Source organism: Monodelphis domestica, chromosome 4 (genome assembly GCF_027887165.1).
Source record: "Monodelphis domestica isolate mMonDom1 chromosome 4, mMonDom1.pri, whole genome shotgun sequence".
NCBI classification, from domain to species: Eukaryota; Metazoa; Chordata; class Mammalia; order Didelphimorphia; family Didelphidae; genus Monodelphis; species Monodelphis domestica.
In genome coordinates, this window is record NC_077230.1 from 186,186,962 (window position 1) to 186,211,784 (window position 24,823).

At 38.4% G+C, this 24,823-nt stretch overlaps 1 protein-coding gene across 6 annotated transcripts in view; it reads right to left on the reverse strand.

Annotated features, from left to right (window-relative positions):
- Positions 1-24,823, reverse strand: part of WIPF1 (WAS/WASL interacting protein family member 1) — a 180,228-nt gene that overhangs the window by 79,391 nt on the left and 76,014 nt on the right. For 4 of the 6 annotated variants that reach the window (XM_007494403.3, XM_016433715.2, XM_056794020.1 and 1 more), the window contains one exon: positions 8,598-8,757. The exons of 1 other annotated variant lie outside the window; for it this stretch is intronic. The gene's annotated coding sequence lies outside the window, so the exon portion shown is untranslated. Of the gene's footprint in view, positions 1-8,597; positions 8,758-13,140; positions 13,202-24,823 lie in introns of all 6 variants that reach the window. One more of the 6 variants, XM_007494406.3, reaches the window with a different exon arrangement.

Genomic DNA, 24,823 nt, shown 5'->3' on the forward strand with positions numbered 1-24,823 from the left:
CTTGTTTTTCTCACACTGGTCACTGTTTAAGGGAAGTCATGGAATTTCCTTCTTTAAACAGACCACCCACTTCTCCTTGTACCTGAATGAAACTGATAGAAAATCATCAAATGCTTTAAGTTAATTCTACAGAACAGCAAAATGGGTCATTTAACTATTGAAGTGAGGCGGAGGAAGTAGCCAGTACCAATATAGATCTACTGAAAAAATATGCTTCCCATGAGCTCCTCTGCTGGCTAATGAGTGTTGGGTGCCATGTTGTCCTCGCCTGGATCTTTATTTCTCATTTGTAGGTGAAGGAATTTCTACCTCAGTACTTTCCAACTGGAAGAGTATTCCACAGTATTTCCTTTGGGTTGCTAGATTATCCAACTTCAGACAAATTGGAAGAGACGAGGGAAAAAAATGTTGTTTTTCAGGCAGTCTGTTTTCCCTATCAATCAGCTGAAGAACTGAGTGGCCAAATCTTCTGACTTGCAGATGGAGCTGCAAAGCCAGGGTCTTTCTGTTCAGATCCATTTGGTTTCAGGCAAGACACTGGGAGAGGCAGAACCTTGTTAAGAGATGCAGTCCCTCAAACCCCATCCCCTATATCTGCTTGTCTATTGGGAGTCAGGGTGGGAAATGGCCACATGGCACTTCAGGGAGTAACCGTTAGTCTCTCTGTTTTCTTACTTTCCTGACTGGATGTCTACAGTTTCCTTTCCCATGGATAGCCTTATTTGACTCAAAAGGGAGTCCTGAGCTTGTGAAAAATACCAAAAAATAAGAAATTAGTCTTTATCCTAAAATACATGTACATTAAAAAACAAATTCTTACCTTCTGTCCTGGAATTGATACAAAGATCTACCCCAACAAAGAAAAGCAAAAGGACTAGGCTATTGAGGTTAAGTGACTTTTTTCAGGGAAATACAACTAGGAAGAGTCTAAGGCCAGAATTGGAACCAGGACACCCCACCCTTTCCCCCATCTCAAGGCCTGGATCTCTATCCATTGAGCTACTTACCTGCTTCTCTTTAATATAATTTCTTGAAAAAGTTGAAGAGAAAGAACAGACAAAAGAAGGATAGAATTTAGTTGAATTCAACAAACATTTATTAAACGTTATCTTTGTGCTGAGAATGTTAACTCTCTTTTGAGGTCACTGCAGTATTTTTCCTAGATCAGGGCACAGACCCCAAGTGTTATCACAGTTCAACAGACAAACTAGAATTGATGATCTGCTCTCTTAATTTCTGGGAATATCTAGTATCCTTCAAAGCCTAGTTCATGTGTCATTGCTTACAAGCCCTTAGACTCCTCTAGCTGTTAGCTTTCTGAGCTCCTCAAACTATTTATTTATGTTTACTCATTTACTTTATATTAACTCTAAGTAAAAGCCATCCCCTTGTGGGACAGGGAGTTGGCACAGAGAATAGAGCACTGGGCTTGGAATCAGGAAGACTCATCTTTCTGAGTTCAAATCCAGCCTCAGACACTACTACCTGTGTGACTCAAGGCAAGTCACTTAACTTGCCTCAGTTTCCTCACCTGTAAAATGAGCTAGAGAAGGAAATGGCAAATCACTCCCTCTAGTATCTTTGCCAAGAAAACCTCAAATGGAGTCATGAAGAGTAAGACAAGAATGAAACACTAACAACAACAATCTCCTTGATAGCAGCACAGATTTTCATTTGTCTTTGCATCTCTGGAACATAATAGTTCAGTGAATTGGATTTATATCATGGGTGGCATCTGGATATGGCACCTGGAATAACTAGGTACTTGTCCAAAACTTGGTTCAAACTTGTTCAGAATTTTTCCCAGGAATGTGAGTCTTCCCTTCAATGCTCTTTAGATCTAGATATCCAAAAGGGACCTTCATCATCTAGTCTAACTACTTCATTTTACAGGCTTACAGCCTGAAGTCCACAGGGTTTAAGTCACTTGTTCAAGGTCAAAGGGGTAGAAAAAAAGCAGGATTGGGGAATTGAACCCAAGTCGTATGAGTTTAAATCCAAAACTCTTTCCATTGCAATCACAGTAGAGGCACCAAACGGGCTCATGTTTATTTTCATGACTGCTTTGCACTATTAATTACTTTAGAGTAATAATAACTCACCTTTGTATAATTGTAAAGTATTTTACATAAATTATCATTATGCTCATTATGCATCTTGTAGGTAAGAAAGTAATATTATCCTTCTTTCATAGATGAGGAAATTGAAGCTTATCAAGCTGAAGCACCTTATTTAGAGGCAGACATCCAGGGAATGCCTGCAGGGGAACTCAAAGTCACATCTGCCGTCTCATGTCCAGGACTTCTCCCCCATACCAGGGCTGCCTCTTAAATGAAAGTTTTCAAACGTGGCACAAAGTTGCTGATATTTTTTTTTTAATTAATGTATACTTGTGCTGGCAGAAAACAGGCCTAAGCAAGGTCTAAAGTCTCCAGAAAAGTGAAACAACAGTCCCACTCCTCACATCAGACACTGGCGCCACAAGAAGGTGGCAGTCGGGCATAAAAAAATCTTAGCTCAGTGCCCAGAGTCAAGATGAAGCTTAAGCCACTGAGAAAAAATTCCAGATATTAATCATTTCCTAGCCAAGGTTTTTCAGAAAGCCTGAGTGAAAATAGCTAAAGGGACATATTATTTTCAAAAGTGCAAAGGCCGCTAAGGAACTTTGTTTTTGTTTGTTAATTAATAAAATTAACATTTTATTGCTTTTCTATCTCATTCCTATCTAAATAGATCATACTTCCACCAGTATTTTTACTCAGGTAATCTTTTTCTTTTGTAACAAAGAAAAATATTTAAGTAGAATCGACTAAAAGCACTCCCACATACAACACTCTGTACCCACAATACTCTCAGTCTCTAAGGAAAGGAGGTAAATTTTCTTGTTTCTTCTCTGAGGTCCTAATTGGTTATTATGATCATTCAGTGTTTCTATCATTGTCCTAGTGGTTTTTTAAAAGAAATTCCTATTATATTTATCTTCTTTCTCAGCTAAATAAACAATATTATTCATGGATAAAGATTAAAAACTATATTATTATTGTTTTATTGTATGGATACTCACCATCTCACAATTTCTAGCCATTGTCCCCATCACTGTATTTTTTATCTTTACATTCAAGCTCACATAGGCAAATGACTAGAAATGTATATCCCTGTGTTATTTTTCCCAGAGCTTTGTTCAGGTTGCTAGATAAAATCATCTAAAAATATTCAGTGATAGGCAGGGACAGTGGAAGGATGTAAGCAAGGTCGAGAAACACATCGGGGCCAAAGAAATGCTCAGGCCAGCATAATATTGCGAGCTCTTCAAAGATTATAGGCCTATTAAGAACTTTGAAAAAGTAGTGCCAAAGCCAGGGAAGGGAAATATAAATCTTACAAACCACATAGCCTCAAAGTGCCCTTTTAACTCTAAAGATATTAGCCTGTGGTATAATATTTGTTGTATCATGTATAATATTTATATTTATTATTATATTTTCTATTTAGCCAAAGATAGAGCACGTATTTTTGTTTTGTTAGAATTAATTGGTTTTTGCTATTTGTTTAGTCTATTCAAAATTTAATTTTCATGAAAGGGTTTTGGGGTCACTTTTAATCTTATCCAATGAAGTGTGCTAAATTCAGGGAGCATAAAGACAAAATGAGAAAGTCCTTGCCTTCATTCAGTTTACATACTAAGGTAATAAGATATATGAAGAGACATATTACAAAGGAGAAGAAAACACTAATCACTAGGAGGACCAGAAAAGGCTTCCAGAAGGAGACAATACAGGAATCAAACTGATTTGCTTGCTGTTCCCTGGCAGCAAGGTGGCCCAGTAAATAGTGTGCTATGTCTGGAGTTAGGAAGATTCATCTTCATGAGTTCAAATCTAGCTTCAGACACTTACTAGCTGGGTGACCCTGGGCAAATCTTGTTTGCCTCAATTTCCTCATCTATAAAATCAACTGGAGAAGGCAATGGCAAACCACTGTGGCAAGAAAACCCCAAATGAGGTCATAAAGAGCTGAACATGACCAAAAAGTGACTGAACAAAAGTTCGACTTTCTTCTCTAGCCTCTAAGTCAGTCCCCCATACAGGAATGGTTTTCTCTCTACCTGAGTCTCTAGAACCCATAGCTTCCTTCAAAGCATAGCTCAGTTGTCATCTTCTACAGGAAGATTTTCCTGCCCTACTCCTTTCCTCACCAATAATTAAAGCTCTCCTCTGAAACATTATTTTGGGTGAGAACAGCTGGGTAGCTCAGTGGACTGAGAACCAGGCCAAGAGATGGGAGGTCCTAGGTTCAAATCTGGCCTCATACATTTCCCAGGGTCACTTGACCCCCATTGCCTAGCCCTTACCACTCTTCTGCCTTGGAACCAAAACACAGTATTGACCCCAACATTGAAGGGAAGGGTTTAAAAAAGAAATTATTTTGGGTTCATCATACCCACATGCACATTCTGAATGTACTTTTCTGGGTACAGGCATACTCGACTTTACTATACCTCACTTTGTGTCTTTTACAAACAAGATTTATAACAACCTTTAGTCAAGAAAGTTTATTGGCGGCATTTCTGTGTCTCTGTGCTATATTTTGGTAATTCTCAGAAATATTTCACACTTTTTCATTATTACTCTGTCTGCTATGGGGATCTTGTGATGAATGATCTTTGATGTTATTATTTTAATTATATTCGGGTGCCACGGACTATGCCCATAAAAGATGGCAAATTTAATCAGCAAATGCTGGATGTGTTCTGACTACTCCATGGACCAGCTATTCCCCATCTCTCCCTCTCCTCAGTCCTCCCTATTCCTTGAGACACAGCAATATTGAAATTAGGCCACTTAACAACCTTAGAATGGCCTCTATGCACCAGGCATCTGTGATATACAAAGGAAAACAAAATACATAAAGTAGAGTCAATTGATGCAGCAAACTATTGTTTTATTTTAAGAAATTGTCACAGCCGCCCCAATCTTCAGCAGCCTCCTCCCTGATCAGTCAGTAGCCATCAATATGGAAGCAAGATGACTCATTGAAGGGTCAGGCGATGGTTAACATTTTTTAGCTAGAGTATTTTAAAATTAAGATATATTTAGACATACTACAATTATTGCACACTTAATAGACTATAGTATAGTATAAGCATTTTATATGCATTGGGAAACAAAAAATTTCTGTGGCTCATGATATTCACTTCATTGTGGTAGTCTGGAACTGAGAGCTCACAATATCTCCAAGCTGTGCCTGTACATGTTGTTTCCCCTTAGTAGAATATAAGCTCCTTGAGGGCAAGCACAATAATTTTGTTTTCCTTTCTATAGCACAGATGCCTGGTGCATAGTTGGTGTTGTTAATACTTGTTGGATTGAAATGGAAATGAATTGAATTAAGTTGAGCCTTGAAGGAAGCTGAAATTATAAGAGGTTGAATGAAGAAGTGAGTGAGTTTAAGGCATGGAGGACATCCCATGAGAAGACCCAGAGACTGAAGCTAGAGCTCTGAGTTTGCCTAGAATAGAGACTATGCATGTGTTTGATGAGGGGACAAACATACTAGGCAGTAGCCAAAGTGAGAAGGTCCTTAAATGCCAGGGTGAAAGGCTTTATATTTTTCCTAGAGTTATTGTCAGGAATTTTAGCAGGATACTGACATGATTAAACACGTTTTAAGAAGACAATTTTATCATTGTTTTTAAAAGACCAAGAAAAAGTAATTTAAAATCTTTTTTCCCCTTCAAACTCTAGGTTTCACAGATTTTAATACTGCAACAGATATTAAAGCTAAGCCCCCTTCATTTTACAGATGAGGAAATTTAGGCTGAACAAGTAAGTAGCAGAGATGGGACTTGAAGTCAAGTCCTTTGTCTCCAAAGTCAATCTTTCTTCTATTGTAACACACTATAGTTGGCAAAGTGTATTATTGGAAGGTATTTTTAAGGTGCATAACAAGACACAACACAATCTCATGATATTTACAGTCCCAAAATCCTTACAAATGCTTATTGATTGCATAAGTATGAAAGATAAAAAATCAGATAATAATAGTGATGGCTTACCCTTTTGATTTCACAGAATATTAATAGCTTTAAGACAGGAGAAACTATATTAGTTTATAGAAAACTATTTGAGGAAACACTTTGCACAACATATGAGTAACACTGTATATTATATGGCTTGTATACTAACATGTTTAAAACATTCAAATGAGCTTTACATATACATTTAAAAAAAGAAAAGATGAAAATGGAACTGCTTTGATGAAAGCAAAAATAATTCAACTTATAGTTGATCTAATTAGCCAAGGGCAGAATATCTTGGATGATACACATTAACTGGAATTCAACACCAAGAAAAATTCTATAAAATTCTCAGAAAGTTCAGAAGCAGACCAGGGGTGAAATAAGGACATTATTTCAATTTGAACTTTGTGACTCATTCATCCTTGTGAACCTGGATCCTGGATATTAATGAAATTCAGTGTGTATGTGTGTGTGTGTGTGTGTATGTGTGTGTGTGTGTGTGTGTGTGTGTGTATGTGAAAGAGTTCAGAGGGCAACCTAGCCTTGTAAGGAGCCAAGACTAGCAAATGAGAAATCGTTCCATGAAGTCATGTGAAAACATGAAAATTACTAGCTAGTTTCTGCAGTCATCACTCAATCATCAGATTGCTTGGCTAGACTGGTGGCCAGCAGGAATTACTCTCTCCACAAAAAAATAAAAATTAAAGTAATGAGTTGAAGGAAGTGGGATGCTGATGCATCAAAAACAATCCTTCAAACAAGAAAGTTAAAAAATATCTCTACATGACTGTGAAGTCAAGAAGCAGTTAGTTTTAATAGAGATTAAACCTAGAATCACAGCATCCATTGGCTACATCTGGGCAATAAGAAGGGTCTATGTGAAAGTGGCAGTTATTAGAGAATGTGTACCTCAGTGATTTGCAAATTAGAGCAAACTATAGGAAAACTGATCAGAGCATAGGAATGAATTGAGACGTATATTAAAGACTATTCCATCTCCATTGAAGTCCTTCCTTGGAGTTTTTTCATTATATGGGAGTGACCCCAGATTCTTGAAGGCTAAGATGTGATTTTGAGAGGTCCTTGAAAGGTGGTTATTGAGGGTCAAGTCAATGGAGGACAGCACTGTCCAGGTATTAACAAACTTACAGATAGACTCTTTCTGTCTAGAGTCCAAGGGCCAGTCTAATTCATTTTGGAGAAGTTCATTTCTAGAAGGTCGGCTAGCAAGTGATTTGTTCTGGTCAAAACAATTCATCAAACTATCTGTGGAATGACATAAGGGTGGCAGTAGTGGTGAGAATTTATTATCTGCATTGGTGTCCATGAGAATGAAATTATGGATCTTTTGAAATATAGAAATAGTATATAATTTACTTTTTTTTTTTTAGCATGGGCTCTGGACTCTCTCTGGAATGTTATACCCCATATTTTTGTATTTTGCTATTGTTTAGTCATTTTCAATCATGTCCAACTCTTTGTGACCCCATTTGTGATTTTCCTGGCAAAGTTACTGGAGTGGTTTGCCATTTCCTTCTTCATTTTACTGATTAGGAAATGGAGGCAAACAGGGTTAAATGATTTACTCAGGGTCACACAGCTACTAAGTGTCTGAGACCTAATTTGAAATCAGGAAGATGGGTTTTCCTGACTCCTGGCCTGGCACTCTATCCACTGCTTCCCCCTACCTGCCCATTGTTAAGTCTGTTGTTAAGCAATCATTGTGTTAGAATTTATCTTATAAGATCCGTGGATAATAACAGTAGCCAGTAGTTTTATAGCTTTTTAAAGTTTGCAAAGCACTCTATATATGCTATCTCATTTGAATCTCAGCTGTTTGAAGTAGGTATTATTTAAAAAAAATTTTTTTAACCCTTACCTTATGTCTTAGAATAAATACTACATATTGATTTCAAGGCAGAAGAATGATAAGGGCTATGCACTGGGGGTTAAGTGACTTGCCCAAGGTCACACAGCTAGGAAGTGTCTGAAGCCAGTTTGAACCTAGGACTTTCTATCTCTAGGTCTGACACTCAGCTCACTGGGACACCCAGCTGCCTCTAGTAGATAGCATCATCATCATCATCATCATAATAATCATCATTATTATTATCTCTATTTTACATATGAAGAGGTTGAGCTGAGACAGTTTCTTTTTTAGTTCAGCCTGTGACACTTTTATTAAGATTATAGATTTAGAGTTGGAAGGGACCATAGAGACCACTGAATCCAATTCTCTCATTTTATGGATGAAGAAACTGAGGCTGAGGAAGCTCAAATGATTTGCTCCAGTCATACCTGTAGTAATGTCAGAGACAGGATTGGAATCCATAACTCTTTCTATTTCCATTATAACAGACCCCCTCTACTTTCAAAACTACCAAGCCACGGTCTTGGCATCTCCGGTACTTGATGTTTCTTCCTGGAAAATTTGGCACCTAATAAACAGAATTGAAGAGAAGCACTTTGGCCTGGATTCCACTCCTCCAGAAATGTATGTATTCTTTCCCTCTAGATCCAGGATAAATAAATCACGGGATTATAGATTCATAGAGCTGGAAGAGGCCTTAGAAATTACCTGGTCCTCTTCTTCTATTATGGATGAAGAAACCGGTATCATAGAAGATGAAGGGATATTCTGGGGGTCATGCAGGTAGTAGGAAGCGGTCAGGATTCAAATTCTCTGACTTCTCGTGCAGTCTTCTTCTCTACACCATCGATGACTCCTCCAAGCTTTGCTAGAAATTTACAATAAAAACAGTCCATTTGTAATATTTCAGTTTTAAATATTTGCCCCCAAATTAAATGAAATGACAAGAAAATGTTCATTTCTGAACTAAACTTCGTAAAGTTCTGGTATTAGCCATACACAATGTAGATGCATAGTTTCATATTGCTGTTGTTGCTGCTGTTCTGGCATGTCTAAGTCTTCATGACTCCATGGATCATACTGTCGGTGGGGTTTTCTTGGCAAAGATAATAGAGTGGTTTGTTACTTCCTTCTCTAGTTGATCAAGGCAAACAGGGTTAAGTGACTTGTTCAGCGTCACACAATTAGTAAGTATCGGAAGCTGGATTTGAACTTAAGTCTTCCTGACTCCAGGCCCAGCACTATCTAATGAGATAGCTAGTGGTCGGTGGCTTCATATATGATACTATTTTTCTGTGGGGGGGGGGAGGGGTTTGGATATGGAAATGTTCATAATTAAGAAGAAAAATAGGGGGCAGCTGGGCTGCTCAGTAGATAGAGAGCCAGGCCCAGAGACAGGAAGACCTGGGTTCAAATCTGGCCTGAGACACTTCCCAGCGGTGTGACCCTGGGCAAGTCACTTAACCCCCATTGCCTAGCCCTTACCATTCTTCTGCCTTGGAACCAAAACATAGTATTGATTCCAAGATGGAAGGTAAGGGTTTTATTAAAAAAAAGAAGAAAAATACTTGGTATTTCTTTGAAGTTTAATGTACAAGCATCTACATTTCTGTTAAAGCCAATAAAAATGTGTCATGCTAGACTAAGGTATGAAAATTTTAGACAATTGGGGAAAAGATATTACAGAATTTAAGGAAGGAAAAATCTTCCTTGCCCAGTTGCCCTTTTAGTCACAGACTGTTCAGTAGCTTGGCGCAGAACTGACTCATTTCTTCAGCTCTAATAGGGTAGAATTCAGAGAGAAAAAAAATCCAGTGATATATCTATTAATTCATCCCTGCACCCCCATGGGATAGAAGCAAGGGAATGGTATTTGAACAGGGCTCTTGAATTTTAAGTGTGGACATTTAAACCTTAGAAATGGGCAAATATTACAAATCAGTGCTTGATTTATTGTTTTGTGAATTCTCTAGACTTAAAAAATGAATGGAGAACATACTAATAATACAAATTAAAGTGTGTTGTGTGTATATTTCTTGCGCCCCAGAAAACTGGTTGTTGAAACATCTACCAGCACATTATTGGGTAGAAGAAATTTTTTTTTTATTCTCCATCAGTTAACAAGCATTTGTTAGACACCTATTATATGCCAGCACTGGAGAGACAAAGAGAGACAAAAATAGTTCCATCCTTTGGGGAGTTCATAGTCAAATGGTAGACAGGTCTCTCGTAATCATCCCTGTATTTTTTGTATAGGTTGTTCATATTGGTAGACCATCAGGACACAAATTCGTCCAATAATTACTACCTCCTTACAGTGTGGCATAGGGGACAGTGAACTGGGTTCAAGCTTGCTTTTAATGAACATCAGCTATATAACTTGAGACAAACTAATCTCTCAATCTTGAAGGGCCCCAGGAAATATGTTAAGGTTAGATATACATATATGGATGGAGTTTCCACCCTCTCTATACTGATGAAATCAGGGCTCTGAACCAAAACAAACAACCCTTCCCAAACCAAGAAAGATCAAAACTGCTCCTCTCCCCACTTTTTCCCATGGCCATTTCAGTAAATTCACTCCATACTCAAAGGTCTTTTTTGGAGGGAAGTGGGGCACCAGGGTGATTGAGCTCAAACACAAAAATTCATGCCACTGATCTTCAAGTGGGCAGACAGCTGTGCTATCTTGGGAAGTTGTGAAGTTCTCCATCACTGCATATGTTCGAATAGAGGGCTACTCCTCTGGAAATGTATTTATTCAGTCCCCAACTGGAACTAGGACAAATAAGCTAACTTGGGCAACTAGAAATTTATAAAAATGGAACCTGCCAATACAGATATGGGTGATACTAGAATGAGAGATTTTTTAATTGATATTATCTATCAGTTCCAAGGTAGAAGACCAGAAGGGCTAGGCAATTAAGGTTAAGTGACTTGCCTCAGGTCACACAGCTAGGAAGAGTCTGAGGCCAAATTTGAACCAAGAACCTCCGGAGTCTCCAGGTCTGGTCCTTTGGCCACTTTGAGCTGCCCCAGGATGATAGATTTATTTCTAGAAGGAACCTTGAGGGTAGGGAGGAGAACAAGCATTTATTAAGCACCTACTATGTTCCAGGCATTGTGCTAAGTGCTTTATAAATATTGCCTCATTTGATCCTCATAACAATCTTGGGAGGTAGGTGCTATTACTACCCCTTTTTATAGGTGGGGAAACTGAAGTGGGCAGAATTCAAGTGACTTGCTCAGAGTCATCCAACTAGTAAGTATCTGAAGTTACATTTGAATTCAGATCTTCCTAACTGCAGATCCAGCAATTTATCCACTAGTCCACTAGATATCCACTAGAGTACCCACTAGAAGTCATCTAGTCCAACTCCCTCATATTACAGATGAAGAAACTGAGACATCAAAAGGTTAAATGACTTCTCCAAGGTAATACATTGAGTGGCTAAGTCAGAGTTTCATACCAAAGTTGCTAACTCCAAATCTAGGACTCATTCTACTCCACAACACTGAAATCCCTTCCAAATCTTAGCCTTTTCACCCTCATTATATATCATTCTCTTTTTCCCATCTTAGTGACTTGGCACTGTTTATCCCCCATGCCTTGAATGCATGCCCTCCTCAATTTTTCCATTTAGAATCTCTTATTGCCATCAAGATTCTGCTCAAGAGCCAACTTTTACATGAAGCCTTTCCTGATGCCTCCATCTGTGAGTGTCCTTTCCTCCCAAATTTACCTTGTATTTATTTTTCATTCATTATTATTATTTTTAAGTCCTTATCTTCAGTCTTAGAATAGATGGGCTAGGCACTTAGGGTTAAGTGAGTTGCCCAGGGTCACACAGGTAGGAAGTATTTGAGTCTAGATTTAAACCCAGGACTTCCCATCTCCAGGCCTGAATCTCTATCAGCTACCTAGCTGTCCTTTTGTATTTATTTGTTTTAAGTTTGTAGATGTCTATTTACATTCATATCGACTCATCTGATAGAAAGTAAGCTCTCTGGAGACAAACTATTTGATCCCCATTACCCATCATAGCATGAAGCTCCTGGAAGATGCTTAATAAAAGCTTATTGACTGATCAAATGATTCTGATATTCTGATGTAGAATTCAGATGATGAAATGATTTCCTAGGGTGCTTTCCTTCTCTCAACTTCAACTTTTAGAAGGACATAAATGAAGAGTCTTTAATTCTATAGCATGCCCATCATCTTTCTAGGTGGTACCCTAGTCAGCAGTCCTCTGTGGTTCATATAACCCAACATTTCCTTTCAGACTACTCTGGAAAAACACATTGAGTAATATGGGATAGAATGATCTGTTAAATGTTTCCAGTGTTACTTTCTCAGCCAGAAAAAATAACAGATCATAAGACATCTGGGAAAAAGGAGATATGCTAAGCAACAGCAATAACTTTATAAAGCCTTGGCGGGTGGAATTGTTAGAATCCACAGAAGTCACCATCACCATTCTTCATATCTTGTTTAAACCAGCTCTCCATGCTACAGTGAAATTTTAAGTTGGAATCCTCAATGGTTCAGCATAGAGTGGCAATAAGGGCCCTTTTTGGCTTGGAGTCAAGTAACTCTATTTGCCTCAGTTTCCCCATTGGTAAAGTGAGCTAGAGGAAGAAATGGTAAATCATTTCAGTATATGTATCAAGAAAACTCCAAATGGGGTCCCAAAAAGTCAAACATGACTGAACAATAACAAACCTAGAGGTATTTGGACTCACTTGTGTGACCATGGGCAAGTCACTTAACCCTGTTTGCTTTGGTTTCCTCATTGGTAAAGTGAGCTGGAGAAGGAAATGGTAAACCACTCCAGTATCTTTGCCAAGAAAACCCCAAATGTGCTCACGAAGAGTCAGACATAACTGAAAAATGCTGACCAACAACAACTACCACCACCACCTTGAGGACCAATTCCAGTTTTGCCACTTATTAATTTTGTTACCTTCAGCAAGTCATTTCACTTTCTCTGGGGTTTTAGGTACCTAATCTGTAAAAGTGAAAGGGCTGGATTTGGTGACCTCCAAGGTCCAAATTTTAAAAATCCAGAAGTCTGCTGTACAAATTAGCCAGAGCCAGATGACTGGGGTGTAGAATGTTTGGTTTCTGCCTTTGAAGGTCCCTTTTCTGTGTTTTATACAAGTGGACAATAACTACTGCTCAATTTAGAGTTAAAGCAAGAGGATAATTAGGAGGATGAATTCTGAAATCACTGAGTATTTCAATAATTACCTGAGAAATGACAGAAGGGAGGGTTTCTCATGTAGGGTAAACTCTTTTCTGATGGCTTTTCCTGGACACAATGAAAATGACAGGTGTGAGGATGGTGAGGCGTGTTCCCATCAGCTACTTCCTTCCTTAAGCTCTCTCTGGCTTCTGGGTCGGACTAGATTAGAAACTCAGAGCCAGTAATAACTTTAAAAGCTGGAGGGAGGTGACTTATGTTCACCTCCAGACAATACTGACTATATGATAATGGAAGAAATTGCTGCCATCTATCTTGACTTTAGGACTCAGTCTTTAGATTATCAAGATAAATTCTTTATCCTTATTAATTTTGCCTACATGGGTTAAAAATACCAGAGCTACATCTTTAGATGTATCTTTTTTTAAAGAATAACTTTAAAATAACTTTAGGCAGTTTTCAGATAAAGAAATCAAAACTATTAATAAGCACATGAAAAAGTGCTCTAAATCTCTTATAATCAGAGATGCAAACCAAAACAACTCTGAGGTATCACCTCACACCAAGCAGATTGGCCAACATGATAGCAAAGGAAAGTAATGAATGCTGGAGGGGATGTGGCAAAGTAGGGACATTAATTCATTGCTGGTGGAGTTGTGAACTGATCCAACCATTCTGGAGGGCAATTTGGAACTATGCCCAAAGGGTGATAAAAGACTCTCTGCCCTTTGATCCAGCCATAGCATTGCTGGGTTTGTACCCCAAAGAGATCATAAGGAAAAAGACTTGTACAAGAATATTCATAGCTGCACTCTTTGTGGTGGCAAAAAATTGGAAAATGAGGAGATGCCCTTCAATTGGGGAATGGCTGAACAAATTGTGGTATATGTTGGTGATGGAATACTATTGTGCAAAAAGGAATAATAAAGTAGAGGAATTCCATGGAGACTGGAACAACCTCCAGGAAGTGATGCAGAGTGAAAGGAGCAGAACCAGGAAAATATTGTACACAGAGACTGACACATTGTGGTACAATCAAACATAATAGAAGTCTCCATTAGTGTCAATGCAATGTCCCTGAACAATCTGCAGGGATCTAGGAGAAAAAACACTATCCACAAGCAGAGGACAAACTGTGGGAGTAAAAACACCGATAAAAAGCAACTGCTTTACTACAGGGCTTGAGGGGATACGACTGTGGAGAGACTCTAAATGAACACCCTAATAATCAATTCCTATGCAAATAAAATCCAAGTTTTGGTCTCCCAGAGATGTATAAGTTACTCTAAATGCCTGGTAGAGGAAGAAGAAAACGGACAAAACAGATCCTGATCTCAAGGAATTTATAACCTAATTGTGATTATTACTAGACTTTTCTAGAATTTTCTCAACAGCCAGATCCAAGCCTTTGGAACAATTAGGAGATTCCTAAGCATATTCACAGTTTATAAAATTATATACCAAATTTTGTCTGGGCCATATAGAGAAAACTGAATCTCAAAGATTCATGAAATAGAGAAGTTGAAAAAAGGTTTCTGAAAGGGCAGGGTCTTAAAAAAGGGGGAGGTTAGAGGCTGAGTTAAAGGCTTTGAAGTTTTCTTCTGCTTCCTGAATTTTAAATCATATCCATCTCTATTTTCCTGAATGTAAAGTATCTCCTAACACTAGGGTGGTCTGTTCTCTACTAGCTATCAGAAAGTTACCTTTCTCCAAGTCTCAGTTTCTTTTTTAATAAAATGGTAGCACTAATACTTATATTACCAAGCTCACAGAGTTGTGAAAAAATCATTTTGCATGCAATTAATGACTGTCATCTTGTTCTCACCTTTTTTGGATGGTGTTAGAAAGACTTGAAGGACAAGTCGATCCACTATTATTTTTATTTTTAGTGATTTGCAGGCAATTTCTTGGCTAGAAAAGCTTGTTTCCTTCTTTCCCTCCTTCCTTCTCACCTAGACAATCTAGGAAGCCTTTACTGACCTTAATTGTCCTCCTCAACGGGCCCTCTCCCTTCTCAGTTTTATCATATTTGCTTAGACTCCCTACTACCCCTACTATATTTTTCCTGGATCCATTTGATTCATTCCTCTCAGCTCATTATATTCTAAGATTCCTAGCTACATACAGAGAGTACCAAAAGACTCAATCCATTTTAACACTTTAGTTGTCTTTGTAGGAGCTCAATAAATGTTTGTTAAATGAAGGAAGGAACACATATAATACCCCTTACTCCTTTTCTCCATAAGGCAGCTAGGTGGCACAGTAGATAGAGAAATGGATCTAGGGTCAGGCATATCAAATAAAAAAAGTTCAAATCTGGTCATAGACACTTACTATCTGTGTGATCTTAGGCAAGTCACTGAACACTCTGACTCAGTTTCCTCAACTGTAAAATGAGTTGGAGGAGGAAATGACAAGTCACTTCAGTATTTTTCCCAAAAGAAATGCCAAATGCAATCACAGAGTTGGACCCAACTGAAAATGACTAAACAACTCTTATTCTCTGTGCCATACAACCAGGGTATTTTTCCTCATGGTACCTTGCTTAGTTTTTTTTTTCTTTGTGCCTACCATTTTTCTCATATATATCACAAATATCCCATCTTTTCCTAGACTGTGAGCTCCTTGAGATAAGGGGCTGCGATCATTGCTTTTATCTATAAATCTATCCTTAGTAAATACTTATTGATTTGAATGTTGAATAAATTAACTAATACTTACTAGTTAATCCCTTTTATCTAGCATAACTTCTCTACCCACAATTCCATGTCACTGACTCCATGTGAGCTCTTATTGCCTCTCTTTTTCATGGTTGACTTTGATGTTCATTTTAATCAGATTTTTACCTCTATGCACATATATGCCTATATATACATATTATACACACATATATACACATATATATATGGCACAACGTTTCCACAGAAGTATCACCATTCTGTCCTCCTTCCCATCTTTACTATTATATTAATTTTCATAGGAATCTATTCCCACCACTCAAACTACTCCTGGTACTGAAACACTGGAAAGTACCTGAGGTGACTGGGTTGATGAGTCTATAACATACCTTTAGAATGTGAAGACTGCCTGCCATTTCTTATAATGACATACTCCAAGCTCAGATTTCATTTTTAGAATGTCAGTAAGAGAAAATTCTAGTAGAAAGACTAAAAGCAAAGAAGCAATTATAATTTTTTCCTTGTAGTTTTACTAGGATTGTGTTTTGCAGAATAACTTGATCATTGTGCATTTCTAGGTCGAGACAAAATCTTTCCTTTAGGGATTCTTTCTTGGGGTGAGGAGGTGGGGGTCTGTGTGGAGTGGAATACAAGAGTCAGGATTGGGTTATGTGGATATATTGTTTTAAAAGTAGCTGGTATTTGGCCATTTCTTAATTCAGTTTCTTCAAATAAGTCAGAAAACTTTAAACAGGGGGAAGTTAGGTGCCTCAGTGGATTGAGAGACAAATCTGGAGATGAGAGAACCTGGATTCAAATCTAACCTCAGATACTTCCTGACTGTGTGACCCTAGGCAAGTCACTTAAACTCCATTGCCTAGCCCTTACCACTCATCTGCCTTAGAAGCAATACCCAGTATTGATTTTAAGATGGAAGGTAAGGATTTAAAAAAATAAAAAAGAAAGAAAACTTGAAACTCTAGGTTTCTAAGGTAAACTTCCAGAAAGGGTCCCCCTTGCATATTTATGCATAAACATCAATACTGGAAAATGGAACCTCTGTTTTGTGGACTAAATCTTTGGAAATGATGCTTGGGTAATACTAACAGCTACTAATCAAGGACAATCATCTTTATGGATTCTAAATATCATGAAAATTCAGCTTCAATTATTCATTCATTTACATTTTTATAATATCCTACATTTCTGGAATAATTACAAAATACCCCCCAATACTGAAAACCCCCCACTGCATCTTCTATTTTCTTCCCTAACTGCTGAAATGGAAGTGACATGTTATAATAGAACCAACATTAGACTTTTGAAGACTGGAGAAACCTAGGTTGAATTCTTCCTCTCTTAAACTAGCTTTGTCACGGAGAACAAGTCATTTAACCTCTTTGAGCCTCAGTTTCCTCATTTTAAAAGAGGAGATGATAATAATTTCAGTTCCTTAAACTTGGCATTCTACCTGAAGAATCTATGCCTTCGTATAGATCATTCTTCATGCTTGGAATTCGCTCTCCGTTTCTCTCTCTAACTCTCTGTCTGTCTCTTTCTGTATCTTTCCCCATCTCTTCTCTTTCTCATTCTTTCTGTCTCTCTGTAACTATGTCTCTCTCATTCCCTCTGTCTCTGTTTCTCTGTCTCTGACTTCTCATTCTCTTTCATCTGTCATTCTCTCTCTTTCTCTAATGTCAAATCTGACTGTTTCCTATTCTTGATTCAATCCCTAGTGTTGCTCCTATTGAAAGGAACAGAATTCTGTAAATCTTGCCTTTCTTCCAGTAGGTGGACAGAGCACCCAACATGGAGATCTACTGTTTGCTCATGGCTGAAGACTGGTGATTAATGACAGCCCAGGTACTTGACATCCATAAAATATGGGCACGGACTCTGCACCAGGTGCTTCTGGTGTTTCTATTTTGCTTCCTCAGGACAGAGGGGTAGGAAGTCTTTTTCGAGAGGCAAGTTACTGTGAGGAGGTATCCACAGCTGGAAAGAATATGCTCTTTTCCCCCACTTTCACCTCTCAGAATTTTTATTTTCATTCAAGACTTAACTCTGCTGCTACCTCTGACACGAAACTCATTCTATCCCAAGTTGTTTGTACTCCTTTCCTCCTAAATTTCTCAATGTATTCATCAATATACATTTCACAACCCTGCAGTAAGCTCCATGAGGCCCGGAGTATTCAATTTTTTTTTTGGCTCTATCCCCAGGGCCTAGAACAGTGACTTGTACAGAGAAGGCACTTAGTATCTGTTGTACTGAACCAAATAACATATATGAAACTTATTAAGGAGTTACTATGTACAAGGCACTTTGGTTTTCCTGGGTGTACCAAAAAAAAAAATGAAACAATACATGAATGTTCTTCAAGAGGTTATATTCTAGTTATATTCTAGAAGGACATCACATATGCCAAATAAATACATTTCAAAGAATACTGAGGCAGGAAAACCCTAATAACTACAAGGATCAGGGAAAGGTTTCATGAGGAAGTGACAGAGATTGCACCCTAAAGAATAAGGCACGGGAAATGACTATTATAGCAGTCAAGGTGAGAGGCGTGATAAGGACATGAATGATAGTAGCAGATCTGGGAATGAATGTAAGCAAATAAATAAGTATGGTTGTGGAGAGAGGTTGAACAAGGATTGGCAATAGGATAAGGAAAGGTGAGAGGGCAAATGGAAGATGAAGGAGAGAGAAGAGTCAAGAGTTAGGAACTTGGGGTATGGGGAGGATGGTAATGCTCTCACCAGAAAAGGGAGAGTCTGAAAATGGGATGCTTTGACCCAGGATAAGGAAAGGGAAAATGTAAGGTAAGCTTACTCTCTGTTCAACATAGATGAGTACTAAGTCAATATTTGTTGTTACCTTGGCCACTTTAGGAGACTCATAGGCATCCAGACATGGAATATTTCTTTGAGTGGAAGGGAGAGGAATTGGGGACTATATGATTATTAACAGAGTCTGGATGTGGATGAGTATGAAGAAATAGGGAAGAGGACCAAAAGAGGTGGTTGGTAAACAACAAAAATAATCAATGTGGGACCGTTAGTTGGTTCAGTGGATTGAGAGTCAGGTCTTGAGACAGGAGGTCCTAGTTTCAAATCTGGCCTCAAATCCTAGCTGTGTGACCCTGGGCAAGTCACTTAAACCCCACTGCCTAGCCCTTACCACTCTTCTGCCTTAGAACCAATACACAGTATTGGTTCTAAGACAGAAGGTAAGGGTTTTAGAAAAATAATCAGTGGGTTGGCCATTTGGTCATACTCTCTGCAATGCTGACATAAGAGTTGTGCTGTTTAAAAATCTGCATGGGATGCCTTCATAAGGTTTTCCTTTAAATAGAGAGTGCCGGGAATACTTCAGTGCTTAAGCAAGACAGCCTTATTTTTCTTCCATTAGTGAGTCAGCACTTGAAACATTATACTACAGGCTGCTTCTCTAAAACCGCCTAGCTGGCACTTTCTAAAACTTGGCTTAGCATTTTGTGGAGGAGCACAATGGCATCTTTACATATCCTCAAGCATAAACAGGCCATGGAATTGTACTAAGTGTGAGTATTAAGTGTGTTTCTGAAAGACCCCATGGTTAAGAGAATGTGTCACTGTTGAGTCAGCTCAGAAGTGAATTAACTCTGAAAACAGTGCCCACAGTTGCAAAATGCAAGTGCTTGGCACTAATACATTAGGATTAGTGAAGACTAGACTACAATAAACCTTTTACCTCCTCTGGGCAGGTGGTCTTCCAGAAACTCAGATTTGGAAGGAACTAGTCAAATGATGTGATAGAGGCAAAAGTAAATGTTCACTGTCAATTCAACAAGTATAACACACACACACACACACACACACACACACACACACACACACACATAAATCATTTAGTTCAAACTATCCAAAGCAAGAAGCCCCACTAAAGTATGGCACATGAGTGGCCATTCAGCTTCCCCTATTACCATCCCACCTTTCCCCATTTCCTCCTTACCCCAGAATGTGAAGGTACAAAAGCAAGCCCTAGACCTCCTCTGCACAAAGGCTTATTTGTGCAATGATTCTCAATCTGGGGACAATGGAGCAGGAGTTCTGCTGCCCTGCACTTGATTGTAAAAAATTAAGCCAGTGTCTGCACCTAAATAGAAGTCGAGTGGGAAAGAATTGGCAGCTTTAAGAAATACCCGAGTGAATTATTTTCTGCTCTCTAAATTTGTGTGGATTGGAGGTTATTAACCTGCAGTAGGGGAACTTATTTTTCAATAACTACATTTTAATTTTAATAATATTTAATAATAAAATAATTAATTTTAATAACTACATAAAATAATTGGTTTCTTTTGTGATCCTATGAACTTAAGGTTAACCATTTAAAATCATTATTCTTAGAAGGGGATCATGAGTTTCACTAGATTACCAAATGGATCTGTGATATTCCAAAAGGCTAAAGACCCCCTCTGCCCACTTCACAATCCAGATAATTCTCCAGTCCTGTATCTTACTCCCACCTCCTTTGCTTATCAAAGTACTTCTCTTCCCTTAAGATCCTGGTCTTCCACTCCCCCTAAATGAAGTGTTCCCTGATGTCCCTGACTACAAGTGATCTCTCTCCCCAGCCTCACGATGTCCTAAAGTACTTTGTCTGAATCTCTTCTATAACCTTTTAGCATTCTAGTATTGAATTTGGAATCAGGGGACTAGTTCAAATTTCAGATCTGACATGTATTCATTCATCTCTCTCTCTCTCTCTCTCTCTCTCTCTCTCTCTCTCTCTCTCTCTCTCTCTCTTTCTCTCTCTCTCTCTATATCTATCTATCTATCTATCTATCTATCTATCTATCTATCTATCTATCTATCTATATCTTTCCTCATCTTCAATCCCCCTGTCTCTCTCACATTTGCTTTCCCTTCTCCCCATCACAGACTGTGCCTCTCTTCTATCTGAGGCATGGTAATCAGACCATAGCAGGTATCTGCCAGGTTGTAGATGTAGCTTCCATTCCAAAAGCCCAATCCAGCATGCAGGACCCCTTAGAAGGGAAGACCTTGCCCTTTTACTCTCTATCATGGCACATGAAAGGCTATTTCTAGGATCTTTAGTCTTCAGAAGAGCACTAAGGGAGATAGAATTTAAACACACATATCCCTAACACATCAAAACTCCCAGACTCCCAGCATTATTGATAATATATACTAACCACACCCTAAAGTTAAAATGCTTTAATGAGTGCAATTGAAAATGAACCCAGTTCTCATAGGGCACAAAGTGCTATAGTTTTGATTAACTGAAAGGGTCACAGGATTTAAAATCAGGAGGGACCTTAGAGCACAGCAAGTCTAACCTTCATCATTATCACAGAGAAAGCTGAAATTAAAGGAGAAAAGCTACATCTACCTTTTCTCTTCCTACAAAGGGCTATAGTGAATCCCTTCCTGCACTAGCTCTCCCCATCATCAGAAATTTAAGTTCTTCACTTCCTCTTCCTTCTTCTTTCCCTTGGGCAGTTCCCCCTTCATAGCCAATATTTCTTTATAGAGATTTCAGAAGAGCTCAGATATGAGATATGGAGCATGAGAAAGCAACTAATCGAGGGGAAAAGGATGGGTAATCCCAAAAGGTGGGAGCCTCTATAGCCTCTAGCCACTCCACAGGGCCCAAAAGTTTCTACTTGTTCAGATAGACCTCAAGTTTATTATCATGTCAAAGATGATTTTGGACAGTTTGAAATCATGCTGAGATATTAATTAGATCAATATTTAAAAACAAGGCTCTTTCCATGTTCAGTCTCTTTCTGAGAGACATTTATTTGAGAAGCAAGACAACATTGTTTTGGTCTTCAGATGAAAATGAATCTGGTTGTCATTAGGGTTTAAGCCCTTAAAGATGAAATTCAAGATGCCAGCAGAGCCTTAGACCCTTTTTGCCCTTGCCCTCCCCCAAAAGAGCATTGCACACAATTTTCATCCCTGGGAGCTTGGTGTAGTGGAAGGAGAACTGATTGAAGAGTCAAAGAATCTGGATTTGAATTCTACCTGTGTTACATCTGGATATTTTGTGTCCAAATATATTTAAGCACAATCTTGAACAGTTTGCTTACTTTTCTGGGTCTAGATCTTTGGGTAAAAATGAAGTGGTTGAAGTTAACTGATTTTTTTGAACTAATTTATTTCTAAGTCCCTTCTGGCAGCCCTTCTTGTAATCCTAGAAATCAAACTGCTCTCAGTGTTCTTACAAACAAAATCTAGAGATAATCCAGGAGTGATAAAGAACATTAGAAGTTCAAGGAAGGATGAATTTCTTATAGGGAAGACTAAAGATCTGCTCTGCCAGTGACCAAGGAAATGTTAATGATTTCTAACAGCAGGGCATGTGTCTTTCCACAGCTATAGCTAGCAATATTTTGTGACCAGAGCAGCCTTGCTCCCTCTTTCTCCCAGGCCTTTCTCATACTCACATTGGCCATGAAACAACAGACATAAGATAATCTCTTGTATAGGACAATTTGTGTAAAGAGACCACTGGTGTTATAGGATGAAATCATCTGATTGACCCTAGATTCAAGTGCTGCTTTAAGTACTGTGAAGAGGAAATCTTTATTCTCTTTGTCTATTTTGAATTAACACTTACTTATCCCCTACTTAACACTTTGTTATCAAGTAAGAGAATTCACAAGTTGCTTAATTGGAGAGCTCTACCCTTTTAATCAGAAACTTGTGAATCCTTTGATAAAAGTTGACACCTTCAGAGGGTGAGAAGTAGATCCCACAGACACTGCCTCCTAGGCAGTGCTAGGCAGTTTGGAAGCTGTGATTGGCTTCTGTGAAGAGGGGAAGGGACAAGAAGTGACTATAAAAAGTCCTGATTTTCCTCAGCTGGGGGGTCGTCTTCAGAGGTTGTCTTCAGAAGTCGTCTCTGGGAGTGGTCTTCTGGAGGTGACTTGGGACTTGGACCTTGGCTCTTGGACTGTTTCTTGGGTGAGTGAGTAGCTGGCTTTCCTTTCCTGGCTTTTGGAGAAAGATTAGCTCCGCATGTGTGGAACACATGTCCTCCTGTTGAGGGTTAACAAGCCCTGTCTCTGAGTTGAGCACTAGAGCAATATATAGTGTGATATGCTAGACATCTTCTCTATCCTCTTTTTGTATTTCTCTACTTTCACTCTTTCTACCTCTTTGTAAATAAAAGGTATTAGAAGTTATTTTGACTTGAGCTATAATACTTTAAATCAGCGACCACAATATTAGAATTCTCACATATTTAGTCAAACCCTTAATTTAATTCCTTATGGTACCCCCATTCCCAACATTTTCCCACTTTGGCAGAGGCTTCTGATCCTTTGCTATCTTTTATCCTCACATATACCTAGTGTTCTCAAACCCTAGGACCCTGTGACACACAACTTAGAAGTGGAACCAAGTTAGAAATGAATGAGCCGTGACAGCATTTGCACAATGCAGGGCTTATGTGCACATGGCCATTTCTTGCCTCTCGCCTTTTTTTTTCTAGTGGAGACACCAGAGCAATGCTTATTATAAACATTGTATAAACTTAGGGCTCTGGGGAAAGGTCCCACTTAGTCTTCCCTAGTTACATTCTTATATCTTTCATCCTCCTTTCTTAGAATTCACCTGAGAAATCCTATTCTCTTCGTATGGAAATGAATTAGATTAGGAATCATATCATTTAAATACTCAAATTCCTGGGCCTACTGTTGTTGACTGTACCACAAAATGACCATGTGATTATGGGAAAGACACTTTAACTTCTTTGGTCTTCAGTTTTCCCATATGTACCTTCAGCTCTAAAATTCTAGGATTCTATAGTTTTCCTTTCTAAGATTTACACAATGACAATACCATTTGAAAGGCTAGACCCTAAACTTTTGCCAGATTCAGATATTATTGGCACTGTACCCCCACACACACACATGAGCATGCATGTGCAAACACATACATTTAATTTGTCTATATATATTATATATTAATTTAGCTAATTTACATTTTTGCCTCTTAAAAAAATTACTTTCTACCCTTTTGAATTCCTTTCCCCTTATTCTTATCTCCTGATGACACCTTAATGAAATTAGAAAGCCAGCTTTTTTTCCTCCTGTACCTAGATTCCTTTTCTTTTTTCTTTTTTTTTCTTAACCCTTAACCTTCCATTTAGAACCAATATTGTATATTGGTTCTAAGGCAGAAAAGTGGTAAGGGCTAGGCAATGGGGATTGTGACTTGCCCAGGGTCACAGAGTTAGAAAGTATCTGAGGCCATATTTGAACCCAGGACCTCCCAACTCTAGGACTATTCTCTCTATCCACTGAGCTAGCTAGTTGCTTCTTCAAGATTCATTTTCAGGTAACATTATCTTTCAATTTCTCATATAGCTAACTTTTCCAAATTTGTTGTTTGGTAATTGCTACAGAGGTAAGTCACCATCGCAAATACATGTTATTGCTACTGGATGGGGCTGAGAGTTAATATCTCAGTTGGAGAGACAGGACAAGTACATAAATGATAAATAACAATATAAGGTGCCAAATGAGTGGTTCATGCATTGTGTTCCAGGAATCCCAAGGATGAAGGGCTGACTTCTGAGTACTAGCAGGCCCTGAGCCTTGGTACACAAGAATAGAGTAGGATGGATAAATAAATGGAAAAAATAAAAAGCATTTATTATTCTCATTATGTGCCAAGCCCTATGCTAGAAAATAAATAGGTGAGATGGTAATTAAGACATTTCCTACCTGTTTGACTCTGGACAAGATGCTTAATCACAATTGCCTAGCCCTTACCGCTCTTCTGCCTTGAAAATCATATATCATAATATAATAATCATATAATCATAATATAATACAAATGGAGTTAATTAGCCATTCTATGAACCATGGGCCTCCCTCAGAAACACATGCTTTCTGGAACATTTGTAAGTTACCATTGGAAGAATGATGTCCAAATGAAACTTTGGAGGCATAATACCTCTTAGTAGTAAACCAAATTTAATAAAAATTAGTCAAATTCTTCAAAGGTTACTGTGAAATAAATATAAGCAT